The sequence below is a fragment of the Blennius ocellaris genome (genome assembly GCF_963422515.1).
Source record: "Blennius ocellaris genome assembly, chromosome: 15".
In the NCBI taxonomy this organism is placed as follows: Eukaryota; Metazoa; Chordata; class Actinopteri; order Blenniiformes; family Blenniidae; genus Blennius; species Blennius ocellaris.
Genome location: NC_137664.1, coordinates 18,076,099 through 18,083,857, shown reverse-complemented (window position 1 = coordinate 18,083,857; position 7,759 = coordinate 18,076,099).

The window sequence follows — 7,759 nt, the reverse complement described above, 5'->3', positions numbered from 1 at the left end:
TCTGTTACTATATTACTCACTGATCAATCCATCCTAATCCTGGATTTAAATTTCCTGACAGCGATGTTGAGTTATGTACTGCAGTCTGTTTAAGTCTTTATTATGCTTCCTGCGCACTCCATCAACCGTAAAGCGTCTCCCACAGAAACGAAATTCCGTCTTTAAAAGGACGTTTCTGTCAATCGCATGCCTCTCCGGTGACAAACAGAGAGCTGCTGTTCTCCGTCCGTACAAAAGGTTTAAAAAGAAGCTTTGTCCCGTCTGATGCTGAGCTCAGGCTTTCTCACAGGTACGCTTGAGGCTGTGGGAGTAACAGCTGTTGTATTGGGAAGGTAATGCAGTCCAGTGTTTCCACACCCCCCCCCCCCCCCCCTTGAGGTGCTATTCTCGGGTGTCTCAGCAGTTTGGCCGCTGGACCCAGACTACCAACGGTTCTCTATCTGTTGTGAGTCGTTGTTTATTCACTGCTATCATCCCTCTTTCCAGGCCACCTTAAATGGATCCAACCTTTCAGCTTGCACGCCTTCTCCCCTCTTCAATATTCTTTCTCTCAGGTCGTGTTTGTGTTTTGGCAAAGTGTGAGATGCGTTCGATTTTCCACACATCGCTCCCCGGAGAGCACTGGGGGAGCTGAAAGGGTTTAAATGTATTTGTTGTAATGGAGCGGTAAAGATCAAAGGATTAGCTTGAGCTCGGGAGGACGGGACAGAAAGTCCCTCTGCTCCCATGCAGCTGCTGACTCCATAAAAAAGTGAATACGGCAGTGTGAATGCACTCCCCTCCAGCTCACCTGTGTAAGTCGCATCTCAATCAGTTCTGCAACACATCACACTGAGCTAAAATGGCTAATAGCCTCTTGTTCCCACGCGGACTTTAACAAGAAGGCTTGGGCCGGGATGTTCATTACAGCAGAGCGCAGGCCTCGGCGACTGTGGCCTAATTTACACAACAATGTTTTCTATTGCTAATCTTTCATTGCATTTTGGGGGCCCGATCACATGACAACAATGCTCAGAACCATTGAAACGTCTGTCTTGGTATAGACACAGTGTAAACACAAAACTTTGAAAACGAAAACCCAGCAATTATGCATTTTTCACTTTTGAGATTTGATTTTGAAACTTTTGTTGAGCAAACTGGGCTTTAGAGAGATGATTGAAAGGGGTCATATTGTGCAGCTTTTCAACACTTTCACATGGTCTCCTTGGTCCCAAAACACTGTATTCAAAGTTTATTGGCCCAAATCCAGCTTTACTTTGATTTTCATCTATTTGAACATTGGATCATTGGAGTTGCATTCAGAATCTGCTGTGTGTGTGAGCTGGACTGGCTCCGCCCACACATGCCCATCTTGGGAAGAGCAGGAAGTACTTCCTCTCGTGGTGCCATGTGCCAGAGCAGAGCTGCTTAATTGGGAGGGTCAAAGGGAGGAGCATTCCTTGATTGTGATTGGCTAAACCCCCAATGACACTATATAGGGTTTAATTTCTGATTGGGTTGTTGGAGCAACACACTTTTTAAAAACTGAAACAAGCCAGGGAAAGAGAGGGCACACTTTCTTTACTTCTGGGGCGTCATTCCAGGTATGGGGTCGCATATAGAAAGGGCATTTTGTATAATATGATCCCTTTAAAGTAAAGTGTGTTACATATCCAGATAGTTACATTTTAGTTTGAGTAAGTTGTTAGTGAAACCACAATTTCTTTTAAAGATACCACTCAGATGCAGAGTGAACTCTCATCCGCCTCTTTCTCGAAAAACCGAAACCTGAACGCCAAGTGACAACAGTGCTGTCAGACGACAAAAGCTCCCTACCTGTCCACTGTCGCATTCTCCACGACAGACCATTGCACAAAAAGGCAATTTGGATTGAAGCCTTTTTTTAAAATTTCATATCATTCTTCAAAAGACTTTTTCCTTTTCTCTAATTTCAAAACTTCCTTTCCAAAATGTTCCTGTTTAGAAGACGGTAAATTAATGAGGAAAAGCAAAAAGAAAAGGGGTGCCTGCCTTGCAAAGCAACGCTGGACTAATTTCAGAGGAGCAGCTGAGTTTGGTAGGGTTTCAAAAAAATGAAATAGAGGAGTGAAGAAACAGCAGGAAGGACTCTACTATTACCATAGAAAAGAATCTGAGCTACTTCAACGGTGAATCACTGCAGGTCAGCTGTTTGAAAGTGAGTTTTCGAACGAGACTTTGGCTTCAAAATGTGCCGTTTAATTAGTCGCTAATTTATATGGAGATAGCTTTTCATTTTACCTTGAAATCCTTTTGTCTTGAGAGAGATAATCACCATCGTATTTAATACTCTTCTCCCCGCCTGCCAACTTCTCATCTCAGATTTAACCGTATTATTTGTGGGGAATTGTGTTTCTTAACGACCCTGAATGGGTTTGGGTTTCTCCGTCACCTGAGAGCGCACTGAAGGATGGAGCCTCTGGGGTCTTCGGTTCGTGTGTGTGTGCGCACTGATAGGTTAGCTAATTTATTGTTGGAGGAGGAGGAGGAGGGCCGTATCAGTTCCTTTTCTTCCTTCCTTCCTTCTCTTTTTTATTGCACATTTTTTGTAGTCTCTAACTTTTCAGGCAAATTTCTACCAACACACACAATTATTTTCTCAGAAATTATTGCTCGAAACTCACAAAATACAAGCTCATCTAATGTTTGGTATTTGTACTCATCCATCCATCAACAATTTTTACTGGTCGCGAAACCTCATTGTAACAACTTTTTCAAGTGTAAAGCCTTTCATTGCATTTAAGGTGTCCGTTTACACGACAACAGTGATCAGAGTCACTAGAAACACAACTTTAAAAGGTGGACACTTTTGAATTAAAAAAAAGACTAATTATTTCAAGTCTGCGTTTAGTAAAGTTTGTTTTTACAGTCTTAGATATCGTTCTCTTTGCTCGTTGGGTCTGCAGCATTTATCATAAAAGATTTGGGATAGAAGTCGAATAAGCATTTTTCTTTCTTCTTTCTAAGACCACATCCACAGGAGTCAAAACCATCCCTTTTCTCCCCGGGGTTCTCAAAACAAATGCTATCCACACGTCACTATGAACATTGCTCAACATGAGGCATCAGGGCATGGAGTGGACATACCGGGCCTTTAGGGGTGCTGTGACGCACTCAAAACTCTGGCACTGGTCCAGTTTCTATCAAATTAACTGGAAAGTTCAACTGACTAAAGTTATTTGTAGTGAGTCAGACTTGTTAACAAAACTGATTGTCCTTCACTGTGGTCTTCTGTTTTATAATTTGGAACTCTACTTGCACCTTTTTGTGATTTAATGATCACTATACCACTACACCTTCAAGCCCAGACTCTTCAAAAAATAAAAATAAAGCAGTTGTACTGATAATGAGTTTCTTTTGATTTATAATACATCATTTAGCCCTCATGGGCCGGTTGACAACCCAAAGGCCACAATGCACAGGTCAGCTTAAAGGTCTCCTCTCCTGATTGGCTCAAAGATTTCAAAAGTCTCTAGCCTGCAGGCACACACACCACTCTCAACTTGTAATTCAACCCCAGCTTCATTATCCTGCTGGCTGTTGCTCTGTCTGCAGCGGAGGATCATATGAAATATCCATGAGGAGACCCTTTAGTTTCCTCCTCACTGTGTGACACATTTAATATATTAAATCCAAATCGATTTTGGTAGAGAAAACACACACACACACACACACACACACACACACACACACACACACACACACACACACACACACACACACACACACACACACACACACACACACACACACACACACACACACACACACACACACACACACACAGTTTTTCCTTGAATCTGTTGAGCAGCATCGTTTAGTACAGTTTTCACAATGCATGTACGCTTTAACCTCTCCACATGACGAAACTACATGTTCACTTTCAGTCTGTGTTTGTTTGTGATCAGTTTGCTCCACGTGAGATCGTTTACATTGAACAAAGTCCACAGTAAGAGATAAGCTGAGTGGGAATCGGTATAATAAACACTCACCTAGAAAGCTGTTCTGGTAATTACTTTAATCCGTCTATATTTTTAGGCCTTAAACCAGACTCACTCAGTGTGCATTCCAAAGCTGTAGTACGACCTTCCTGGGGAATTTGCAGGGTATTACAAATACATAATGAGTCAAGATATCTTTGCTGTTTGTTTTGGTTCCATTTGTTGTCCTTCGCAATATATTTTGCGGGGATGCCACTCTGTCGTACGGGAATGTAATTTCTAGGAGTCGGGCTTGATTTAACACTCAATCCTTCGTTGCATTTGGAAGCCGGGAGAAAGCTTGAGTGAAAGTCAAAAATGCAAATGCTGTTGTTTTATGTACATCCACAATGCAAAGCTGAACTTACCTCATTTTACTACCATCTCGACTCACTTGGCACGCTGTCAACTCACTAAATCTTGTCCCGCATGTGGAGCACCCGCTTGTGTTTTCACACTGTGGGTGTAAACACACCAGGCTACATGCGTTCAGACCGAAGACGAACGTCTTAATTTACCCCGTCTGTGTTTCTCCGTCTGCACTGTGGCGTGCTGCTTGTTCGCCAGCCTCACACTCAATTTACCTCACATTCAAATCTCTTGCAATCATGCATTTTTCAGGCGGCGAGCAGAAGAGGCGCGAGGCCGGGCTGGTGCTTCCACAGGTTCCAGCGAAATCCTTTTTTTTTTTTTTAATATCAAGATGACTCTTGGTCACATTCACACTGCATCCCTGTTTCAGCCCAGCCTTTCCTCTGAGGTGCTACACTGACCTATATCACACTGAGCCAGTAAACATGAGAGGGAGGGGAAACTGCCAGGGGTCAAAGGGTGGGCTTTTTTAAATGTACAAATCCCTCAGAGTGTATGTTGATGTGTGTTTTGCTGAACCCCCCCCCCTCCCTTGTGGGTTTAGTCCCATTTTGGCAGCTAGGAAAAGTAAATAGGGTGTGACTTCCTGCTTCTCCCAGCCTGTCAGGCCTGACCATCCAAGCCTCTGTTAATAATTACCATCTCTCACACACACACACACACACACACACACACACACACACACACACACACACACACACACACACACACACACATCCCAGAGGTATCGAGGCGTTCTCACAGCGGTGTGTCTGCTGCCTAGTTTTTGTTTTGTTTTGTTTTTTTGCACTGTAAAGTCTGGGCGTCCCTACGAAATGCTGTCATTGACAGTTTCCCTTCAGCCGTGTCATCCCATGCTGTCGGGTCACCGGACAGTTGTGTGTTTTGTTAACTTGTGAAAACTAGACGGACGCCACGCCATGCAGGCTGCAGAGCGGAAAACAGAAAGAGGCTGATGTTCTGAGCTGCGTCGGCTCAAGGGAGCTGTCACTTGGCAACCGTGAGATCAGGTTTCCTGGCCTGTGTGCACATGCGAGTGCGCGTGTGCTCGGCCCGTGCGCGCGGCCACCTTCAGGCAACACGGGGGATGATGGCTGTAGGTGTTTGAGCGCGCGCGGCTCAGACCTGCGAGATGCCAAGTGAAATCAGCATCAGCTTGCAGTTGGCCTCTCCCATGCTCCTCGCGCCCGCTCGCTCACCTTTCCCCTCCATGCTCTCTTTCCGCAGGTCGGGTGACTCTGGTGCGAACCACCGCCCTCAGGCTGGATGGCCTGCAGCTGGAGGACCAGGGCGCGTACGAGTGTCGAATCCTCTTACTGGATAAACCCTCGGACGAGCTGCGAAATGGCACCAGGACTGTGCTGTCTGTTACGGGTGAGCTTCCCGGACTGGTGTGCTTTTATAACCACTCTCTGACTGGGTTCAATCTGGCCTCCTTACTGTGAAATAAATCAGTGATCCCAATACAAACAAAGAAGACAATTGAAATGTGTTTGACCAGCAAATAATATTGGATCCAGAAGATTGCCCTCGCCCAGCGTGTCAATCAAAACACCAACATTCAGGATGAATAAGTTTTATTCATCAGTGCTCCAGGCTGGGTTTTACTCCCGAGTGCTTCTTTTGTTCCCAGTGAAAATCTGCTTTTTCTCTCCGACTGCAAACCAAAAGCAAACAGCTACCAAATGTTGCTATTAAATGCTTTGTTTACCATCTTTTTGATCAGATGTTGTCTGATTGCATAGATTACCCACTACATATTATATCAACACACTGATTAATTGGCAGCACACGGCTGTGTTTATCCAACATTATTACCATGAAATGTAAATAAATCAGAATGCAGTCACACTAAAATCAATCACACCCTATATTTATTTGAAAGCCAGATAATAAGGACACATAAATCTATCTAATTGAGAAAATGTATTTAAATTGAAACATGTGAAGCCAATTTTATACTTATATAAAGACATTTGGAATGTTTCCTACTTTTCTTCTTTAAGAACCGAAAGCTGTTGCTTTGTAAAAGATTAAGAGATAAACCCAGGGCCTCTACATTAGGTACACTCACTAACATCTTCCATCATTAAATATAAATGGCATTATCAAAATTCAATTGTTTGATTAATGTAATTAATGTCTAATATTTACATTTTAAGTTTGTAGTTCAGATGTTTTAAATAGTTTGATCGTAATATTAATATAAAAGACTCTTTAACTTGGTAACAATGTAATATTTATAGAACAAACTTTTTTTTTTATCAGCAATGACGCTGTTTACTTTTTCCCGTTGAACCACATTTCCTCAGAAAGCAACAGGTCTGAGTATGGACCCCACAGCTGCTTAGATTCCTGCAACCACTTGAATGTGTCTCAAGTTATTTTAAGTCCACATTACATCACCAATCAATCGCTGCTGCTGTCTGGAAGAGTCTAAAAATACAGCATCAGAGAACTGCTGATCCAGCAGGCTCCGTCACAGCGGCCAAATGAGTCCACTCATCCTCCGCAGAGTTTCACATTAGCCCGTCGATGGCCGCAGGGACTTGGAGCCGATCTCAGCTAATTGTGGGTCAAAGGAGAGGGAGACCCTGACCGGGTCACCAGGCCGACTGTCTGTCAACGCACAGAGACCAGCAGGATAAAACTGTGCAAGAACTGAAAGAAAAAGAAAAGAATCTGTGCAAACGACAATTTAAAAATGAAACATTAAGAGAGAAACAGCAGGAATGCAAAACATGAAGTTCAGGGGCCAAAACCGGCCTGCAAGAGGCTCTAATCCGGTCCGCCAAAATCCCAAGCAAATTGTAGACATTTCATGACATTTCACGACATTGATGAAGCTGCCATGAAAGAACGCTAGCTCATTGCTCGCAAGCTAGCACTATAGCGTCAAAGCCATGTTATAGTGCAACAGATAGAGTTTTTCTTATATATTTCACTGAATTTTGCACAATAAGGTATCGTCAAAATTGGCTTAATGTTGAGATTGTAGTCTTTCTTCAGTAGTAATTGCTTAGTTTTGTGAAAACATAGATGTACACTTTTTAAGAAGACAAAGTATCTGAACTATATTAAAATGGTAGGTCAAACTGCATTTAAATCACACTTAAATCAAGCTAATAAACACAAGAAAAGTACTCATAATTAAATTCTTTAGTTTGCCACCCCAGCAGGTGCACTAGGTGGTTTTGCTTGTGTAATACAGTTTGTGTAATATAGCTTTAATATATTTCTCTGGTTTCTTCAGTAAATTATGAAAATGTCCCTTTCATTTGATGTCCTTGGTTTAACATCTAGGAAAATGTGATACATTGTTAACTATGTCACGAACTTGGTCATTTGTCGCACTTGCAACTCACCTGTGTGCTGTGGAAATAAAATGA